The sequence below is a fragment of the Lupinus angustifolius genome, chromosome LG20 (assembly GCF_001865875.1).
Source record: "Lupinus angustifolius cultivar Tanjil chromosome LG20, LupAngTanjil_v1.0, whole genome shotgun sequence".
In the NCBI taxonomy this organism is placed as follows: domain Eukaryota; kingdom Viridiplantae; phylum Streptophyta; class Magnoliopsida; order Fabales; family Fabaceae; genus Lupinus; species Lupinus angustifolius.
Genome location: NC_032028.1, coordinates 16,501,921 through 16,524,981, shown reverse-complemented (window position 1 = coordinate 16,524,981; position 23,061 = coordinate 16,501,921). Strand labels below are relative to the sequence as shown.

The 23,061-nt window shown below is 42.4% G+C and overlaps 3 long non-coding RNA genes across 3 annotated transcripts in view; 1 reads left to right on the top strand and 2 right to left on the bottom strand.

Moving 5' to 3' along the window:
• The window catches only part of LOC109335792, a 72,343-nt gene extending 66,960 nt beyond the window's left edge, over window positions 1–5,383 (bottom strand). Inside the window, exon 1 of the long non-coding RNA XR_002106257.1 lies at window positions 5,121–5,383. This is a non-coding gene — a long non-coding RNA (uncharacterized LOC109335792). The remainder of the gene's footprint in view (window positions 1–5,120) is intronic.
• Window positions 8,639–19,262, top strand: LOC109335791. Its single transcript, XR_002106256.1, has 2 exons — window positions 8,639–8,788; window positions 19,192–19,262. It is a non-coding gene; the product is annotated as an uncharacterized LOC109335791 (long non-coding RNA).
• Window positions 12,599–23,061, bottom strand: part of LOC109335793 — a 20,254-nt gene continuing 9,791 nt past the window's right edge. Inside the window, exons 2-3 of the long non-coding RNA XR_002106258.1 lie at window positions 15,157–15,161; window positions 12,599–12,610 (exon numbers count right to left, since the gene is read on the bottom strand). This is a non-coding gene — a long non-coding RNA (uncharacterized LOC109335793). The remainder of the gene's footprint in view (window positions 12,611–15,156; window positions 15,162–23,061) is intronic.

Genomic DNA, 23,061 nt, shown 5'->3' with positions numbered 1-23,061 from the left:
GGATTGTGGTATCCTAGGGATGCCTCATTATCCTTGGTAGGGTATTCTGATTTTGATTTTGCGGGATGTAAGTTGGATAAGAAAAGCACTAGTGGGACTTTTCATTTACTTGGTAGTTCCTTAGTTGCATGGCATAGTAAAAAGCAAGCATGTGTTGCTTTGTCCACCGCCGAAGCGGAATACATTGCCATTGGTGTGTGTTGCGCTCAAATCCTTTGGATGAAGCAACAACTTAAGGACTTTGGACTTAACCTATAAAAGATTCCTATCAAATGTGATAATACAAGTGCCATAAACCTATCCAAGAATCCCTTTTTGCATTCTAGAACCAAGCATATTGAAATTAGATATCATTTCTTGCGTGACCCTGTAAAAAAAGGTGATTGTGTGCTTGAATTTGTTGAAACATCTAAGCAATTGGCTGATATTTTCACCAAGCCTCTCTCACGAGATACCTTCTATGTTCTTAGAAGAGAACTTGGAATTCTTGATGAAAACTATCTTTATTAAAATCATCTAAAAATGTTATTATATGCTTCACATGATTAATGTCTTCTATGTTTCAAAATGTATAGTTGTTACGAATGCATTATATTCCTATTATAACTCATGATCTTGTGTGACAAGCTGAAAATGTATATGTGATTGAGTAAAAACTGCTTGATAAATATTACAAATCTTTGCATGCTTCTAAAACCCAAAAACCTCTTGCTTATGCAAATCTGATGCCAGTTAATGGATTAACTATCCTTATTAATCGATTAAAATGAGTTCCAGTAGCAAACATTTCAGTTTTTACTAAATTTAATCCATTAATATTTATTTTAATCGATTACCTAGGCTCATTTTTCTGAAAACCAGGAATATTTACACTGCTTAATCGATTAAATGCATCACGTAATCGATTAATGGCAGCATATATATTAGAATCAGAAGCGTTTTTTTGTCACTTTTTCAAACCCTATCTTCCTCCTTTTTTATGAAAATCTCAAATGCAAACAACAAATTCGAAATCTTAGCTTAATAGAAGTATTAAACCTCACCTTTACCCATTTGTGGACCTCAATTCATCCAAATTGTTTCACGATTTCCCAAGAAATCCCATTCCCAATTCCAAACCCTAAGCTCTAGGATCCCTCCCTTATCCTCCTTCTCCTCTCATTACTCACAGTGTTTAATCAACAATGGAAAGGGGACATTCAAAGAGGTTCAAGACAACTGCTCAACGCACTCGTAGGCCTCCTAATAATTCATCTTCAAATCCGAACGTGAGGCACGACCGTGGAGATTCCTACTACTCACTCATACTTTAGGAAACCCGATTGTCCAAATTTCTGGAAAGGAAACCCACCTAAATAAAGTATGTTGATCTTACTTGGATGGCGGAACAGAATTTCGAATTTCTACAAGGTATGCAGGCTCAGGGAGCTTTAATGTTTTTGGAATTAACGGGTAATCTGTATCCCACTTTGATTAGGAATTTTACGCTAACTTCTGTTATAAGGATGGTAGATATTGGTCTATGATTTCGGGAAATCTGTTTGAGATGGATAATAGCATTTTTAAGAATGTGGGTGGCTTATCCACTACCAGTGTTAGCCTAGGTGATTGTTAATGGCTTGCTGATTTCAATGCTGCTGGGGTATATAAATCATGTATGAGAGTTCCCCATCTATATGTCCAGCGAGAACTGACTAAAGTTGGTTCTTTATCGGTAGAGAATAGATTGCTTCACTATTTGATTGCGTACATCTTTATTCATAGGAACACTAATCATGCACAACCTACTGTTAATGATCTGAAATTTATGTATGTTGTGAAGGAGAATATAATGGATAATTGGCCTCAAGAAATTCTGAAGGTCATGTATAATGTCTCTATATCGCAATCCAAATTGCTGCCCTACAGTATCTTCATATCGAGAATTATTGACTATCTGCATATTGACGTATTTGACACCATCGTCACAGAGACTTCTAACAAAGATCTCCTTGTTGGTGAAAGCCTTATCCACAATATAAGTATCTACAAGTATGGAAGTACTTGGAAATACCAGGAAGATTTTACTACAGTGGATTTGGAGCTATCTGATGATGAGGATCAGGCTGGTACAGATCAGCCTAATGCGGAAACTCACGGGGAGCCATCTGGAACTACGTCGCAGGAATCATCCTTTGGATTAGCTCAGTTAGATGCCATGGAGCAAAGGCTAAACAACAGGATGGACTTACACTTTCAGTCTTTGAAGGACTCCTACCATACTGCTTTGGAACAATTTGAGGAGCGTCAGGTTGCTTACATCGATAACCACTATCAGGCTATGAGGAGCTCTATCTAGAACATGGTTGAGGCATAGAATGAGAGGTTTTGTGCAGAGTTTGAGTAGCTGAAATTCCTCATCTAGGGTGATAGCAGTCTGACCGTAACTAATAACAGAGATCCTCCTCTACATCCCTAGATTATAAGGCCTTAGATCTTAGATTACCCTAGGTTTAGTCCTTCAATATGGCTAATTTTCAGGATTTATGCTGCTTTGTAATTTCGAGACATATTTTTCTCTATGTTTTCTGGAGTGTAACTCTAACTATCTACTATTGCTGCAATTTTATGACTTCATATGCATGTCATTTCAACTTAAATCATTCCTATTGTGGTTTCGTTTTGCTTATATATGTCAAATGGCATGATTGCATGTTTAATGGTTCTTGATCATGTTTGGTTATATGTATATCTTATGTTTGATTGAGCCTACTGTTTGAATGCTATAATGTAAATGTTTGATCATTCCATGCTTGATTGTTTCATGTATAACCCTCCATGCCATTAAATCTATGATATTGCTGTATATTCTGTTGGTTTAATCGATTAACCTACTATTTTAATCGATTAACCTACTATTTTAATCGATTAACCTACTATTTTAATCGATTAACCTACTATTTTAATCGATTAACCTACTATTTTAATCGATTAACCTACTATTTTAATCGATTAACCTACTATTTTAATCGATTAACCTACTATTTTAATCGATTAACCTACTATTTTAATCGATTAACCCACTATTTTAATCGATTAAATGTTGGTAAATGTGTGCGCTTGTTCAATTATTTCATCAACTGGTTAATTAATTACATTCTCAAAATTAATTGATTAATTACAGTTTGAGTTCACTTCATATCTCTTCTTACTTTTGACCAAAGTTTCATTTAGTTTATCTTTTTGATAATGTCAAAAGGGGGAGAAAGGTTGTTTTGTTGTTTAATGTGTGCAGGTTGTAAATAATACTAAGCTTCTGTTGTCTAGCCATGCACTTTAACTTTGAAATCAACAACCATTCATTTTGTGATCATCTTCAAGCTATGCATCAAAACAAATTTGGTGTTGAGTTTGTCATCATCAAAAAGGGGGAGATTGAAAGTGCAATGTGTCAAGAGAGCACTTAAGCTTGCCTATGTTTTAATGAAGACAAAGGACTTAGTGAAAGCTTAAAGACAACTCAACAAATCAACATGCCAAAGATTCAAGAGCTTCATGTCTAGACTAGATTCTTAGATGTGTCTTAGTTATTGAGTCTAGGTTAGGTAAACCTAGATTGAAAATATGCTAGTTAATCGATTAACGTGAAAATAGTTTTTAACAGTTTCAACAGATAACTGAAAAACAGAATTCAGTTACTCTCTAACAACCCATTAATCGATTAAGAAGCAACATAGTCGATTAACTGGGTGCAAAACTGTTTTTCTATATAAACTGTATTTTCAACAGATTTCATATACGAATGAATACATTCATATTAGAACTGCTAAGTTGCATACTTTCATATTCTTTGTATGTCATATATGCAGACAAAATTGCATGTGAGATTAGAGTGAGATAGTATTATGCTTAAAGATTAACATGTCATTCATTGCATATTATCAAATGTGTTCATCATCCTATCTTGTTCTTGCATGATTCTTTCATTACTGTTTAGAGATTTCTTAAGGGTAGAAATTACATGTTCTTCATGATTCTGATCTTATACATATTCTTAGTAATTGTGAGCTATTTTATAATATTTGAGCTATTTTGTGCTTCACATTACTCTATTTTTTGTGTGGTTTGTGTAACAAGGAAAGTCGTCTACATTGTTCCATCGACTAGAGGTTACGAATCCATTTTTCCGAGGTTACAGATCCATTTTGCAAACTTCCCTTGCCTTCATTGTTCCATCAACCAGAGGTTGTTCACCTTGAAGACCTGATGCGGTTATGAGTATGACCGGGCGTGGGAGGCACTCGGTCCTCCAGATTTTCAAGGGCATTTGGGGGCGTAGTAGACACCACGCGACGTGCAGTGCTCTTCTAGCCACTGGACCCTACCTGCGGTTGAGTTGTTTCCAGGATGGGCAGGCTGTTAAAAAGAAAATATAACTCTTTCCTGGGTCCCCGCCGCGGTCTCCGGACACCCGAACGTTGCCGTCAGCCACCACGTCCCAGTTCAGTAATTTTAACCCAATTCCCTTTCGGAGTGCACACTTAGAGTGCTATCAGACGGGCTTCCCTCGTCCCTTAGGATCGACTAACCCATGTGCAAGTGTCGTTCACATGGAACCTTTCCCCTAGTCGGCCTTCAATGTTCTCATTTGAATATTTGCTACTACCATTAAGATCTGCACCGACGACCGCTCCGCCCGGGCTCACGCCCTAGGTTTTGAAGCGACCGCCACGCCCTCCTACTCATCGGGGCCTGGCCCTTGCCCTGATGGCTGGGTATGGATCGCGCGCTTTAGCGCCATCCATTTTTGGGGCTAGTTGATTCGGCAGGTAAGTTGTTACAAACTCCTTAGCAGATTTTGACTTCCATGACTAGCGTCATGCTGTCTTAATCAACCAACACCCTTTGTAGGGTCTAGGTTAGCACACAGTTGGGCACCGTAACCCACTTCCGGTTCATCCCGCATCGGTAGTTCTGCTTACCAAAAATAGCCCACTCTGAGCTCTCGATTTCGTGGCGTGGCTCAACAAAGCAGCCACATCACCCTACCTATTTAAAGTTTGAGAATAGGTCGAGGGCGTTGCACCCCCGATGCCTCTAATCATTGGCTTTACCCGATAGAACTCGCCTATAGGCTCTACCTATCCTGAGGGAAACTTCGGAGGGAACCAGCTACAAGACGGTTCGATTAGTCTTTCGCCCCTATACCCAAGTCAGATGAACGATTTGCACGTCAGTATCGCTGTTCGCCTCCACCAGAGTTTCCACTGGCCTCGCCCCGCTCAGGCATAGTTCACCATCTTTCGGGTTCCGACAGGTATGCTATCACTCAAACCCTTCACAGAAGATCAGGGTCGGTCAACGGTGCCACCCACAAGGGGATCCCACCAATCAGCTTCATTGTGCCTTAGGGGTTTACTTGTCCTCTAACTCGCACACATGTCAAACTCCTTGTTCCGTGTTTCAAGATGGGTCGAATATGGAGCCTGCAGGCCGACGCTCGGAGCATGCAGGAGCCGAAGCACACGAAACGACGCACACTTCCTAACACAATCACGATGATGACGTCTTCACGAGCATGTCAATAGCCCAATCTTGGGCCACCATCACAATTCGCGTTGGTCATTGTCCCAAGTCGATTGGTGGATCGGCTCTCGCCCTTCCACATCCGACCGAGGCACATTACCGGCCCCCATCCCTTTCCCTCTCGACAATTTCAAGCAGTCTTTGACTCTCTTTTCAAAGTCCTTTTCATCTTTCCCCTACGGTACTTGTTCACTATCGGTCTCTCGCCTCAATTTAGCCTTCAACGGAATTTACCACCCGATTGGGGCTGCACTCCCAAACAACCCGACTCGCTGATAGCGCCTCATGCTGCAACAAGGTCTGGGCACGACGGGCCTCTCACCCTCTCCGACGCCCCCTTCTAGGGGACTTGGGCTCAGTCCGCCGTTGAGGACGCTTCTCCATACTACAATTCAGACATCGAGGGCAACTGATTCTCATGGTTGGATTTTCCCGGTTCGCTCGCCACTACTAAGGGAATCCTTGTTAGTTTCTCTTCCTCCACTTATTGATATACTGAAACTCAGCGGGTAGCCCCGCTTGACCTGATGTTCCCGTATTAGGAGGCCAACATATTCCCATGGATCAAAGAGTTGCAAAGCTGGTGGGAGTGACACGCACGATCAGTCTCAAGCATTAGCTCAGCCACCATCCATCACAGTGCCCTCCACCGTGGACTCAGTTTTCAACCAACCGTGAGACATTACTTGCAGGAAGCCAACATTCGCCCCGCTTGGTGCCTAGCACGGGGCCAAGGCATGGGGCAACGATGTGCAATACCTAGGCAGGCATGCCCTCGACCTAATTGCTTCGGGCACAACTTGCATTTAAAGACTCGATGGTTCATGGGATTCTGCAATACACACCAAGTATCGCATTTCACTACGTTCTTCATCGATGCCAGAGTCGAGATATTTGGTGCCGAGAGTCTTTAGGATAAGCATGTCACAACTTTTCCTGCACGAGCACCGTCTTCGGGCCGACGGGGGCGAACTAAACGATTTCAATTTCCTAGGTGCGTTCCACGCCAGGGTTTTGTTATTAGGCCAGGAGGACACCGTAGAGGGTGTGGTGCCTCCTAACACGAGGGGGACCGAGGTGCCAAACACCTCTAGCCACCCTTGAGGAGTAAAACAGATTCACGGGGTCGCATTGCTTTTGAGGCTTCGACAAAGATTCTTCCGCAGGTTCACCTACGGAAACCTAGTTACGACTTCTCCTTCCTCTAAATGATAAGGTTCAGTGGACTTCTCACAAAGTCGCCGACAGTGAACCGTCCACATCGTCGCAATCCAGATACTTCATCGGACCACTCAATCGGTAGGAGCGAGAAGTGGTGTGTACAAAGGGCAGGGACATAGTCAACGTGAGCTGATGGAATTTCTCGTTGAAGACCAACAATTGCAATGATCTATCCCCATCACGATGGAATTTCAAAGATTACCTGGGCCTATCGGCCAAGGCTATAGACTCGTTGAATACGTCAGCGTAGTGTGAGTGTGGCCCATAAGATCTAAGGGCATCATAGACCTGTTATTGTCTCAAACTTCTGTGGCCTAAGTGGCCATAGTCGCTCTATGAATCTGGCAATGGAGGGTTACCTCCATATAGCTTGTTAGCAGGCTAAGGTCTCATTCTTTAACAAAATTAACCAGACAAATCACTCCACCAACTAAGAACGGCCATGCACCACCACCCATAGAATCAAGAAAGAGCTCACAGTTTGTTAATCCTTACTATGTCTGGACCTTGTAAGTTTCCCGGTGTTGAGTCAAATTAAGCCGCATGCTCCACTCCTGGTGGTGCCCTTCCGTCAATTCCTTTAAATTTCAGCCTTGCGACCATACTCCCCCCGGAACCCAAAGACTTTGATTTCTCATAAGGTGCCAGCGGAGTCCTAAAAGCAACATCTGCTGATCCCTGGCCGACATCGTTTATGGTTGAAACTAGGATGGTATCTGATTGTCTTCGAGCCCCCAACTTTCGTTCTTGATTAATGAAAACATCCTTGGCAAATGCTTTCGTAGTTTTTCGTCTTTCATAAATCCAAGAATTTCACCTCTGAATATGAAATACGAATCCCAATGACTGTCCTTGTTAATCATTACTCTGATCCGAAGGCCAACACAATAGGATCAGAATCTTGTGGTGTTATCCCATGCTAATGTATCCTGAGCATAGGCTTGCTTTGAGCACTCTAATTTCTTCAAAGTAACAACGTTGGAGACACGACCCGACCAGTTAAGGCCAGGAGCGTATTGCTGGTAGAATGGATGAGCCGACTAGTGCACACCAATGGTGGACCGATCGACCCAACCAAAGGTCCAACTACCAGCTTTCTAACTATAACAACTTAAATATACGCTATTGGAGCTGGAATTACCGCGGCTGCTAGCACCAGACTAGCCCTCCAATGGATCCTCGTTAAGGTATTTAGATTGTAATCATTTCAATTACCGGACTCAATGAGCCCGATATTGTTATTTATTGTCACTACCTCCCCGTGTGAGGATTGGGTAATTTGCGTGCTTGCTGCCTTCCTTGGATGTGGTAACCGTTTCTTAGGCTCCCTATATGGAACCGGACCCTAATTCTCCGTCACCCGTCACCACCATGGTAGGCCACTATCCTACCATCGAAATTTGATAAGGCAAAAATTTGAATGATGCTTCATCGGCATAAAGGTCGTTCAATCCGACGAGTTATCATGAATCATTAAAGCAACAAGCAGAGCCTGTGTCGACCTTTTATCTAATAAATGCATCCCTTCCAGAAGTTGGGGTTTGTTGCACGTATTAGCTCTAGAATTATTATGGTTATCCGAGTAGTAGATACCATCTAACAAATTATAACTGATTGAATGAGCCATTCGCAGTTTCAGAGTCTGAATTAGTTCATACTTACACATGCATGGCTTAATCTTCGAGACAAGCATATGACTACTAGCAGGATCAACCATGTAGTATCCATCAACGACTTTGCTCGACGTGCAAGTTATGCCACCGCGAACTGTTAAGCAAGACCGACACCATGACAAAGTGTTATTCAAGGGAACCGATATATCAAAGGGACCCAAAGGGGCAGACTCATCAGCCTGCGTTCGCCGCATACACCGAATCCATGGGAACACTAGACACGTGTGAGAACGCAAGCCATCATAATTCACAACTAAAACATCACACACATCACTTTCAAATCCTCCAATGACCTCTAGAAGGGGTCTGGATGGAACGGGTCATAAGAGGTGCATGAATACCACTTAACAGGTAGGCAACACAAGAACCATAATTGAACGATGTGGCTGAAATGACACAAGGCGGACATGGGAAGGGTTGTGTGCTGAAAGTTAGATGACTATTATCATGGAGCAGACAACACAAACATACCAATTGCCACTCACCCGCCCTCCCGTTAGACAGACTCGATAGTACCATACGAACCATTCCTCACAATGCCAATGGCAAGCAAGCAAATGGAAACACCTAGTGCCGTCGGATCCGCTACGTTAGGTGCAAACACAAAAGGTAACCACCAAAATCGATAGAGATCAGGGTTCAAAATTTATCCGATTGCCAAATTCACCCACAATGCACTTTCGACGAACATGCTCACCCTTCTACATGGTGCGGCTCAGCCCTTATGGCATCACCTAACATATACGCCTAGGTGTAAACATATTTCTTGAGGTGCGCACATATTTCCGTGGGACAAGCCTACTACGCGCAACATTGTTGCATGCGTCTTACAGCACCGCACCTTGACTTCAACCATGAAAACCAGCCGCAAACACACTACTTTCAGATGATTGGGCATGCGCCCCTTGGTGCTGCAGTTGTGCCCCTAAGAGCTTCATCCAGCACCACATCCTTCCGTGCAGGAATGGTCGCACTAGAAGCCTCAAAACGTCTATGGGATGCCGTAACTACCAACTCCGCATCGTGGGCCCAATCCAACACCTCAACAACCAACACATTCTGAGAGACAAGCCTACCTCAGGCACATTGTTGCTAGCATCATAGACGACTGCACCTTGACTTCAACCGTGCAAACCAGCCCGCAACACACTTCCGGATGATTGGAATTGCGCCCCTTCGTGCTACGTCTATGCCCCTGAAGGCTTCACCTAACAACACATCCTTCCGTGCAAAAAGGGTCACATTAGAAGCCTCAGCATGCCCGCCACCAGCAACTACCCAACCCGTCACTGAGTCACCAAACCAGAACTTTGACAAGTGAGACGCACGCATCAAGAATTTCGAGTGGGATATCCTTTTCTCTGGGAAGACATCCTGATATGAATCCACCAAGGCCCATCAATGAGGAAGAGCTAAGTGGGCTAGGAGGGCCCATGACCCGGTCCAAAACCAAGAAGGCACACCAAACTCTCAACCTATTAGTGGAACAAATGATCAAGTCAACAAAGCCCAACAAGGAAATCAGGCCCATACATTGCACCATTTTTGTAGAAGTAACCCAAGTTGGCCACGGCCAAGGAGGGAACACTTGAGGCATGTGGGAGTCCCATTTAATAAGTGGGGATTATCATACCCACATATAGTCTAGGAATTATTTTCCTACCTTATTTGGAAGAACAATTACTATTTGCATTATACTTGAACTTATAGTTGTAATAAATTTCATTAAGAACCATGTAATCCAGGTACAAGCAAGGGAACACTTTCCTTAGTGAGCCAAGCCGTGAGATCACCCTTAAAGGCCATAAGATCTCAAAGAATCCTATCCTAATTTGAAGAGCAAGTGTGGAAGATCCCTATATGGAAACAATCAAGAGCAATCAAACAAATTCCATCTATTTCCTAATCAAGGAGGCGTGTGAATGAGAATCAAGGAGCAAGGCAAAACTTTCCTTAAAGATTCAAATCAGAATGAGAGCTCATCAAGACCTTCCTTATTCAAATCAAGCATGTGTTGGGTGTGATCATCATAGAGAATCCCTCTATTCACACGAGGTAAATCAAGGAAACCAAAGAAGGCAAATTGATTGTTTCCTTATTCACTCCAAAGCATTGAACTCAAATTAGAATCCATCAATACCTTCCTTATTCAAATTACTAGGAGTGGGAATAATCATCAAGGAGATATTCTCCTTTACACGAGACACACCATAAAGGAAAGCCATGAAGACAAAATGATTGTTTCCTTATTCACTCCTCAACCGAATTTGGACATTTACTCCATGGAGAATCATTTTCAAATTCAAATTTCCACCTCAACCAAAAAGAGCACATGGGAATTAGATTAAGGGAAGCCATCAATACACCTTGCAATTCCCCCCCAAACCGAAAACACATGGGGGAAAAGAGTTAGGGGAATATTCAATGTACTTTACTACTCTTTATGCACATAGCTTGGCCGAAAATTCCATGGATATTTGTACTTGGCTTTGATATTGAATAAATTAACTTGAATTTTATTTGGAAAATAATCAATTGCTAGTTGAGTTTCTCCTAGTTTCTTGGTTAAACCAAGGCCCTTTCTTATCAAGGTTCTCTTCCTTGTGGCGAAATACATTAGGCTTATCAAGCAATCAAGCTTGTGGCGCCTTCATCTTCCTATCTAATCCATCTTCTTCTATCAACTTAACCATAAACCATACACGACCAAAATAATCCCCTCACATACAACCAACAACAAATACCCATACACAATTCCCTTAACAATCCACAAACTCACTCAACCTTCATCCCAAAACCCACGTCCAAACACTCACCAAAAACAACCCAAAAACCAAACCACATAATCATATCCCACGGCCAAACAAAAATCCAAAACAAAAACCAATAAAAAATATAACAAGTTTCAAGGTGCAAAAATCCCATATTCTTCTCAAAGACTTACATTCAAGAACGATCAAAACAAAATTCTGAATCCTCTCAAATAGATTCACATCACATCTCGGGTTTTTTGAGGCTAGAGGTCGAATTTTTCCCTGAAGTTTCACAATTTTTCGCCAATCCGATAATTTTTCGTAATTTTTTAAACGGCGAGCATTAGATTAGTCCCGAAAATTAGAAAATGAGTGTGTACCATGTTTTTTGAGCTGTTCTTTTGCAGGAAGGCTTGGAATATTTTTCCTAAACATTTCCCAAAGTTACGCCCATGTAACATCGAGGCCTTTACCTCAAATGATTTTCCACCAAAGTGTGGCACACGCCATGGTGCTATGACGAGCAACTTCGCATAGGAGTTGAATTCGGACTTGAGACTTTGCAGGCAACCATGGAAAAAAAAAATTGGGTTCCCCTCCAAATATGGAGGCATTTCATGAAGGGGTCGGCGTCTTATGATGCATTCACCGAAATAGGGAATGCGACAGAAGCAATAATCTCATGCGAGGCACGAGTCACTTTCATCAACCACTTGGAACATGTGCCATCACCTTCACCTACCACTTGGAAAGTGTGTATGGCATGGGTCTATTTCACCTATCACTCGAATAAGGGACTATGCGCCCTCGTGGATTTTCGTTGCACCAATTCGACTAACCACACACACGAGTTGCTACTCCACAAGCCTCATTGGGTGTACGAACTAGAACTTAAAAAGTTGGAGGCTGGTGGCACAAAACAAGGCGACAGGAGAAAAATCAAAGTGCATCATAACAGCAAGTCTAGTCAGCCTATTCCGAAGTGCCCTACTATTTAAGTCACTCAAAAGACTCTTAGAGCACCAAGTAGAGAATGGTGCTTCAAGGCATCCTGCATAAATCTCCCAACTAGAGCAGATCACAAACCGAGCGAGACATTATGGGGCAAAAGCCCCCTGCTGCTTCTCAGTGGTGGGCCTCTCATGTACTTCTGTGAAGGCATCACCTAATAATTCGGTGCACAACAGGTCACACGAGAAGCCTGGGCACATCCAGAAAATGCCCACATGTACATACATCGCCACCGTGTCACCGATCTAGATCATCACCAGACCACAGTTTAACGAGGCACGAGCCTAGACACCGCATAGTTTAGCTTGGGTCAGACACGACCCCATAGAGACTTCAAAACATGCAAACTCGACCACAACGCACTTCCGGACGATTAGACTTGTGCTCCTTCGTGCTGCAGTTGTGCCCCTTAAGGCTTCACCCAACACAACATCCTTCTGTGTAGAACGAGTCACACTAGAGGCGTCAAAATGTCTGCATGGCGGATGCAACTAACCCACTTGGCATTGTGCGACCAAACCAACACGTCAACAAACCACGCTTTCCCGAGGGACGAGCCTACACAAGCCGCATTCTTTGCTCGATTCATACACAACCGCACCTTGACCTCAACCGTGCAAACCCGCCGACAACACACTTTGGGGTGATCTGCCCCTAAGGGCTTCACCCAACACCACATCCTTTCGTGCACAACTTGACACACTAGAAGCCTCGGCAAGTCGGACGGAAGCCCGCAACTATCGAACCAGCACCATGTGACCAAACCAGCACCTCAACACTACACACTTCTCTGAGGGACAGGCCTACACAAGACACTTTGTTGCATGAGACATAAACGACTGCACCTGGACTAAAACCATGCCAACCTGCCCACAACACAATTTCGGATGACTGGACTTGTGCCCCTTCGTGCTCCGGCTGTGCCACTAAAGGCATCACCTAACACCACATCCTGTTGTAAAGAACGTGCAACACTAGAAGCCTCGGCACGTCCGAGCAATGCCCGCAGCTACCCAACTCGGCATTGTGTGATGATGCCGGCACCTCGACAAAAGACACTTTCGCATCAAGAAATCCAAGTTGATCCGCGAGGAACAGTCTAAGCCCTTGATGCATCCTCAATAAGTTCTAGGTGTCGGACAACACCAAGCCAAAGCACCAGCCTGCAGCTGGCCGCGTGCGACCGGGATTCGGCATAGAAGATGACTCGGTCGAATTGCCCACATCCCCATGGAAAAATGCACCAGCATGCCTGGGATAGCTTGTTGGGGCGTTCGAGGGAGCCCTATAGCTCGCCATCCTGGCCCACCAAGGTGTGTGGGTAGGAAGGCAGCTTGCCCCCATATAGTAGGCTAATATGCAGAAGCCCACTCTGCACCACTGGAAAACCTTTTTTTTGGAAGACATACTGGGTTTTTTAGGCTAGAGGTCGAATTTTTCCATGAGTTTTTGCACATGTGCTTATAAGAATAGGAGCTAGTGGTCAACGAAGTTACATGATTTTACTCCAAGGCAATAAATTTTGATAATTTTTCCAAGTGACGAGCTTTACATAATTCCTCGAAAATTAGATAACGAGTGTGTACCATGTTTTTTGAGCTGTTCTTTTGTAGGAATGCTAGGAGCATTATTCCTAAACATTTCCCAAAGTTACGCCCATGTAACATCGAGGCATTTACCTCAAATGATTTTCCACCGAAGTGTAGGACACGCGATGGTGCCATGACGGGCAACATCGCCTGGGGGTTGAATTCTTACGTGAAACTTTAGTGGCAACCATGGCTAAATAATCATAGGCTCCTCTCCAAATATGGAGGCATTTCATGAAGGGGCTAGCTTCGTGCGATGCTTTCACTGAAATAGGGAATGTGAGATAAGCAAGAATCTCACACGAGGCACGGGTCACTTTCACCAAGCACTCGGACCATGTGCCATGGCATGGGTCACTTTCACTTAGCACTCTGAAGATGTACCACAGAATGGGTCACTTTCACCTACAACTCGGAACATATGCCACGGAATGGGTCACTTTCACCTAGCACTCGGAAAGTGTGTAATGGCCTCAATTTCACCTAATAACACTTAGACACATGTGTCATGGCCTCTCTTTCACCTTGCACTCAGGATCACACATGAGGAACCATACCAGGCACAAAGCACCCCAACCACCGGACACCATGAACAACACACAAGGAACCATGGGGCATGGCTAGAGGCGATGCCGCACTCCACATTGTAAGTATCTTCGTCTCTACCGTGTGCTTGAGGAACGTGGACTTTGAACCTACTCGCCTCGTCGCCCATACGAGGTGCGGGTTCGTAAGCCTTGTAGGGTGTACGACCTAACTCCAAATAAGGTTTGAGATGGGAGAGACGAATCGAAACGACAAGGGTTGAATCTTAGTGGATCGTGGAAGCAAGGCCACTCTGCCACCTACAATACCTCGTCAGGTATTTAAGTCGTCCGCAAAGGATTCCACCCATCGCCCAATGGGGAATAACGCTTCAAGGCGTACCACGAGGCCGCGGGGGTCACCAATGGCACGTGCCTCTAGGGGGCCGAGGCCCCCTACCGCTAGTTGGAAAATGGGCGACAGGCACACTTATCGCTTCTAGCCCGAATTCTGACTTAGAGGCGTTTACTCATAATGCAATGCATGGTAGCTTTGCTCCACTGGCTTTTCAACCAAGCGCGATGACCAATTGTGCGAATCAACAGTTCCTCTCGTACTAGGTTGAATTACTATTGTGACACTGTCATAAGTAGGGTAAAACTAACATGTCTCATGACGGTCTAAACCCAACTCACATTCTTTGTATGTGGGTGAACAATCCAACACTTGGTTAATTATGCTTCACAATGATAGGAAGAGGCGACATCGAAGGATAAAAAAGCAACGTCGTTATGAACGTTAAAAGTAGTGGTATTTCACTTCCGCTATTTCCAGCTCCCACTTATCCTACACCTCTCAAGTCATTTCACAATGTCGGACTAGAGTCAAGCTCAACAGGGTCTTCTTTCCCCGCTGATTCTACCAAGCCCGTTCCCTTGGTTGTGGTGTAGCTGGATAGTAGACAGGCACAATGGGAATCTCGTTAATCCATTCATGTGCATCACTAATTAGATCATGAGGCATTTGGCTACCTTAAGAAAGTCATAGTCATAGTTACTCCCACTGTTTACCCTTTGTTGGTTGAATTTCTTCACTTTGAGATTCAGAGCACTAGGCAGAAATGACAATGCGTCAACATCCATAGGGACCACTGCAATGCTTGGCGTCAACATTCGAAGGGATCGTTCCAATTCGTCCTCCGACCGACACGCGACGACCCACTCCCGCCGCGAGAGCAGCTCAAGCAGTCCACCGACAGCCGACGAGTTGGCGACTGGGACCCTCGTGCCAAGCTGCTAGAGCCAATCCTTTTCCCGAGGTTACGGATCCATTTTTCCGACTTCCTTTGCCTACATTGTACCATCGATAAGAGGTTGTTCACCTTGGAGACCTGATGCAGTTATGAGTATGAGCGGGTGTGGGAGGCACTCGGTTCTCCGGATTTTCAACGGCCGTCAGGGTGCACCAGACATCACGCGACGTGTGGGTCTCTTCCAGCCGTTGGACTCAACCTCCGGCTGAGCTGTTTCCAGGGTGAGGTATTATGTTGGATCAGACAGTGCTCACAACGCAAACTAGACGATCTTTGACAACCACTCTTTGCAATCAAGATCAATGAGAGGGATGACCATAAAGTGTTTGATACAACACCATCCTGAAATGGACAGTTCCGTTGGAACAGATCGATCATATATCCTTGCGAGGAATAATTTTGGTGCGATCAAATCAGCTTGTTATGGGAATTGTACTCTCGGTTATTTCCGAATAGTTATTGGGAGGATAAAGGAGTAAGGATGGTGGACTCATATATCACATTGCACACATGATATCCGTCGATATTGATTCTAAATTCTCGAGTTTTATACTTCATTCCTCATTATTATATGCTTGTATGAGCATATGATATATATGTACTCGTGTGTTCTCTTGGTGTATTATTCCGTATAATTCGACGACATCGATGACAAGTTTTTCATAGATGTTTTACTCCCTCTCTTTTCTTCTGGTGTATGTGTACACATATTCAGATGGACCCATCAGCACTGATCTGAGGTTAACATTTCACTATGTCCCAAGAGGGGACATGGAGTGTTGAGGGTAATCGACACACTTACACAGGTCCTTGCACCCTAGAGATGGATTGGGTAAACAATGGCTTAGTTCTGCATCTTCCACCTTACTACGCAGTTTAGGAGGCATCATTCACTTTGCCCGACCGAAGACCTACAACCGTCGGACTTTCTGTACTGGCTGATGCTCTAGGCGTACGAGAAGTTGTTCGGACCTGGCCCCAAACAGGATTCTCAACATTAGGATCGGCGCCAAGAGGGACAGACTGGGCTATGCCAAGGGGGTAGACCCCGGACCCCTCGATGGATTGGGGAGCGGATGAAGTGGAGGAAGAGGAGGAGGAAGACAACGTCGAGTGTGTAGAGCTTATCTGCATAGAAGATTCAGTTGAGGTCATTGAGATCTCTTCTGACTCGGAGGTGGAGGAAGACCCTAGCGAGGCTTCCAGTGCGCGTCCGGTTTAGGAGGTTTCTCTTTTGTTTTGTTGTGATAGGAACCTGTCAAAGGTACTTTTTGTAATGCCAATGCCCCGACATTATTTTCTTTGTATTTTCAGTTTTTTTTATTTGTGGCGAAGATTAGATTTCGCCATGTAAACAATTCTATATTTATTCAAGAATTTTATGAATGAGAAGTATTCAGAACAGAATTGTATTCATTTAATTATCTTCAACGTATTAAGAATTTTATTTCCGCAAGGTTTGAAAATTTGACAATCTTGTAAATGGAATAAGGTAAAAGTGAAAATTATTTGTAAGTTATAGGTTACATAAAAGACAATTTTACACATTTTTCTAAGAGATTAAATATATTAAATAGAAATTATTTTCGGGGTGTTACATTATGCATGAAGTAAAGAGCACTAAAAGCAAAAGAAAACTGGAAGCCTCTCAAACTAGGGCAAGTTTTAAGATGATTCATACTCTAAAGCCCGACAATCAAAGTTTTCCAGATAATTTTATTTTGCTTCCTCTAAATGATAAGGTTCAGTGGACTTCTCACAACGTTGCCGACAATGAACCGCCCACGTCGTTGCAATCCGAACACTTCACCAGACCATTCAATCGGTAGGAGTGATGAGCGGTGTGTACAAAGGGCAGGAACATAGTCAACGCGAGCTGATGACTCGCGCTTTCTAGGAATTCCTCGTTGAAGACTAACAATTGCAATGATTTATCCCCATCACGATGAAATTTCAAAGATTACCTAGGCCTGTCGGCCAAGGCTAGACTCGTTGAATACATTAGTGTAGCGCACGTGCAGCCCAGGACATCTAAGGGCATCACAAACTTGTTATTGCCTTAAACTTTCGTGGCGTATGTGGCCATAGTCCCTCTAAGAAGCTGGTCGTGGAAAGTTACCTCCACATAGCTAGTTAGCAGGCTGAGATCTCGTTCGTTAACGAAATTAACTAGACAAAACGCTCCACCAACTAAGAACGGCAATGCACCACCACCAATAGAATCAAGAAGGAGCTCTAAGCTTGTCAATCCTTACTATGTCTGGACCTGGTAAGTTTCCCCATATTGAGTCAAATTAAGCCGCAGGCTCCACTCGTAGTGGTGCCCTTTAAGTTTCAGCGTTGTGACCATACTTCACCTCTGACTATGAAATATGAATGCCCCTGATTGTCCCTGTTAATCATTACTCCGATCCCGAAGGTCGACACAATAGGATCAGAATCTTGTGGTGTTATCACATGCTAATGTATCTAGAGCGTAGGCTTGCTTTGAACACTCTAATTTCTTCAAAGTAACAGTGCCGGAGGCACGACCCCGCGAGTTAAGGCCAGGAGCGCATCACCGACAGAAGGGATGAGCCGACTGGTGCACACCAATGGCGGACTGGTCGACCTAACCCAAGGTCCAACTACGAGATTTTTAACTATAACAACTTAAATATACGCTATTGGAGCTGGAATTACCGCGGTTGCTGGCACCAACCTTGCCTCTAATGGATCATCGTTAAGGGATTTAGATTGTACTCGTTCTAATTACCAGACTCAATGAGCTCGGTGTTGTTATTTATTGTCACTACCTCCCCGTGTCAGGATTGGGTAATTTGCGCACCTGCTATCTTCCTTGGATGTGGTAGCCGTTTCTTAGGCTCCCTATATGGAATCAAAACCGAATTCTCCGTCACCCATCACCACCATGGTAGGCCACTATCCTACCATCGAAAGTTGATAGGGCATAAATTTGAATGATGCGTTGCCGGTAGAAAGGGCGTGCGATTAAGCGAGTTATCATGAATCATCAAAGCAATAGGCAAAGCCTGCGCCCACCTTTTATCTAGTAAATGCATCCCTTCTAGATGTCGGGGTTTGTTGCACATATTAGCTCTAGAATTAGTACGATTATCCGAGTAGTAGATACCATCAAACAAACTATAACTGATTTAATGAGCCATTCGTAGTTTCATAGTCTGAATTAGTTCATACTTACACATGCATGGCTTCATCTTTGAGACAAGCATACAACTACTGGCAGGATCAACCAGGTAGCATCCATCAATGACTTTGCTTGACGTGCAAGTGTTGCCACCGTAAACGATTAAGCAAGACTGACACCACGACAAAGTGTCATTCAAGGAAACCGATTAATCAATGGGACTCAGTAGGGTAGTCTCATCAACCCGCGATCGCTGCAGGCACCGAATCCAACAGAACACTAGACACATGTGAGAATGCAAGCCATCATAATTCACAGCTAATACATCACATACATCACTTTCGAATCCTCCAACAACCTCTAGAAGGGGTCTAGATGGAATGGGTCATAAGAGGCACATGAATACCACTTAACGGGTAGGCAACTAAAGAACCATAATTGAACGCCGAGGCCGAAATGACACAAGGCGAACATAGGAAGGGTTGTGTGCAGAAAGTTCGATGACCATGATCATGGAGCCAGAAAACACAAATATCCCAATTGCCACTCACGCGTCCTCTAGTTAGACATACTCGACGGTACCATATGAACCACTCCCCGCAACGCCAATGGCAAGAAAGCAAATAGAAACACATGGTGCCGCCGGTTGTGCTATGTCCGGTGCGAACAGAAAAGGTAACCACCAAAATCGATAGGGACAAAGGTTCAAAATTTATCCGACTGCCAAATCCTCCCACAACACACTTCCGACGAATAGGCTCACCCCTCTACATGGTGCGGCTCAGCCCTTAGTGTAAGAATAGGATTGCAACTAAGAGGGGGGGGGGGGGAATTAGTTGACTTAAAATTATAGTAACTTTATATGCAAAATGTAAGAGTTAATGTGCAGCGGATAATATTGCAGAAAATAAACAAGTATAAAGTAAAGAGGAAAGGGAAAGGAGAGTACACAAGTATTTTATACTAGTTCACCTTCTTGTCCACTGAAGGCTACGTCCAGTACTCTTGCAGCACAAGAGACTTTCCACTAAATATTAAGAGTTATAATTACAATATCTCACCCTGAGATCTCTCTGTACCTTACACACTAACTAATATTTATACCTTTTTCCAAGTCACTCTATCTCCTTTCTATTCACACCCTGTGAAAGAAAGATTGTTTGCAATGAATGCAGAGTTACAACAATGGCTTTGGATTGCCTTTACAGGTATGAAATATTATATCACTTTCAATCCAATCAACTCTCTTTGTATGCTTAGTAATAATGCTCAATATAATTGTGAAAACATTTTGAAGCAATTACTCAGAATAAATTCTCTTTTGAAAGATTAAGAACTTAGTGCAAAAGTGCAGAAAAACAGTGAGAGAATTTATGAGAGTGTTGGGAAAGTTGTGTGTTGATGTTTTGAGAGGTTAGAGTCTTTATATAGGCTTTCCAAACATCCAAGGTGCCTTTCTGAAAGTGTAGGAGTTGTTTGGAGTGAAGTGATTTTGTTTGGAGGGAAAACTTTTCGTTTTGAAATCTGAAATCACTTTCAACAGTCCTCAGTAATCGATTACTTACATTGGGTAATCAATTACCCAAACATTCTGTCCACTGAATTTATAAATTCGAATTTGAATAATCGATTACACCATTTGGGTAATCGGTTACTCAACTTTTGTAAAACTGGTAATCTGTTACTCAAATGTAGTAATGGATTACTCTGAGCAGTTTTAAGTTGGATAACTCTTTTTCTCTCACATGTAACTTGTTACTTGAATTAAGTAACCCGTTACACATCTTTTCAAAAATTGTTTTAAGTATTTTCAAAGTGTTTCATTATTCTTTAAAAATAATTTGAGCATTGCTACTTTGCATAAGTAAGAGTTTTATGATAGAAGTACCTATAGAGACTTATTCTAATCTTCTTGAAGCTTTAATCTTCTTTGTCTTCATAAGTATTCTTCCTTTTCTTCTTTTTGGTGATGTTGGTGTCTTCATCAAAACCGTGCCAAGGTCAGGAGCAAAGATCTTCTTCACACTAAGAACCTCATTGAATCCTATTATGAAACCAAAAGCATCACCGGCAATCAAATGAAGAAACTCTTGATGGATGGAGCTCAAGTATTTACGATGCTGGCATCATAGAGAAGAAATGTGGAGAAGAGATTACCTATATTTTATGCTCCCCCTTTCATTTGGAATAAAGTTTGACAGAAAATACACTCTCCCAACTTTTCTCCCCCTTTTGACTTCATCAAAAAGTAGAAAAGCCAAGAGTCCAGCACAAAGATATATAGCATATATAGCATACAGGATGTATAGCACATTATATGAAAATTAATGTAGTGCATAGTTAAGATGTTTCTATCAAGATAAAGCATAAAACACCAAAACATAAATTTGTCCAGCAGCAAGAACATAAAAACAAACAACAACTAAGTAACAATTTGTCCGAGATTTTAAAGTAATACAACAAATATTATGAAAGAATACTAAGATTCAGGCTCCGAGTTATCTTCCTCTATATCCATGTTGTCCATCCTTGAGGAGAGGCAATGAAGTTCATATTGGATTTTTTGATTCTGAGAATCGAGAGCATCCATCCGATTGGTGATGTAGCCTCGGAGAGAAACCAACTCATCCATAATCATTTGGTTCGAGGGCATGGCAGTAGATGAGGATGATTGAGCATGAAACTCATATGGTTGTGGTTCAAAAGGATTAGGAGCTTCAGGTTCAGATGGTTCAGCATCAGTGGTCGGCTTGTCGGTTCTATGAGTATAAGTGCGGGTTCTGAGGTCTTTGAGTACCTCTAACGGTCCACATTTGTCTCATTATCATGAGAGTCCAATTGATTTTGATATTAAACTTTATGGCATACATCAATTGGAGTTCTATGTCACTTATTTGAGAATGATTTCAAAATTTAGGTATAATGACATAACTCAAGAAATAATGAATCAAACATTCCTCTAGTTTGAAATATACAGAGATAGGATGTCTCGGTGTTTGACAGTCTCTCCAAAGCCTTGTTGCTTACGCATTTCTATTTCCCTTTTCGAAAGTCGACATAAGGAGTTATAAAAATCCTTTCGATCATATTTATCCCATTCACATACAAGGCCGAAACTTGTTATGTTACCTTGATAGGGTATGTTACATAACAATGAACTGAAAGTTTTTAGGTCTAACACAATGTCTTTTCCTTTAACATAGGATGTAAGACGATTTTTCCGAAAGTTCATGTTACAATAAAATACTCTCACAAGTTCGGGATAAATGTCGTTTGTTTCAGAACAAAAGTCAAAAAGGTTTTGTTGACGTAAGAGATCGTTTTTGTTGACGTAAGAGATAAGGGAACAAAAAATCTTCAAACTCAAAATTATCAACATTACCATATTTAGGAGTAAAATGTCGCGACCATGGAAGTGTTCCTCAAATATCTTGCGTTGCTCATCGTTAGCAAGAAGCCTTGTTAAGTCCAGAGGTTTGCATTCCAAAGATGTTGTTCCTTGAATCCTTTGAGTAGTATTTGAGCGTAGTTTCTTTGATTTAGAAGATGAAGCCATGAATTTTGGATTTTGAAATTTATGGTTTTTTGGTTTTTGGGAATTTGGGGTTTTTTAATTTGAGCCACTAATCACGAAAATGGTTGGTTAGAAGTGTTTAGAATCAAGAATGTGATATGAATGGACACAAAGATCACCCAAAATGGATCAAAAATAAGGTTTTTAGAGGTTGAGAGGCTTTGAGAAGAGGAGAACACGAGTTGAGTGAGGAAGATGGGTTTTTGAAAAAGTTAAAATTTGCAGAAATTTCATATATAACAGCACAGAGTAATCGATTACCCTCTTTGAGTAATCGATTACTCAAAAAAAAATTAAAAATTTCAAACAGCAGCTTTGAGTAATCGATTACTCACTTTGGGTAATCGGTTACTAAAACACGATATTTCATCCTGTAATCGGTTACTCTCCAATGTAATCGATTACGTACCCTAGAAAAGCTTATTTTTAGGCAAAATTAAGCTATGAAAATGATTTTAACCCAAAAAAATTAAGTTTTTTAACACAAATAAACATATTGAAGATCAAGTAGGCATGAGATAATATTAATGAAGCAAACATATAATCATATAAGCATGTTAAGACAGGTAAGCTTCATCAAGAATGCCTAATTCAAGTCTAATTTTGTAAAAAAAGTTCTTTTACCAAGGGCTTAGTGAAAATGTCTGCAAGTTGGTTATGAGTATCAACAAATTCTACGGATACATCTTT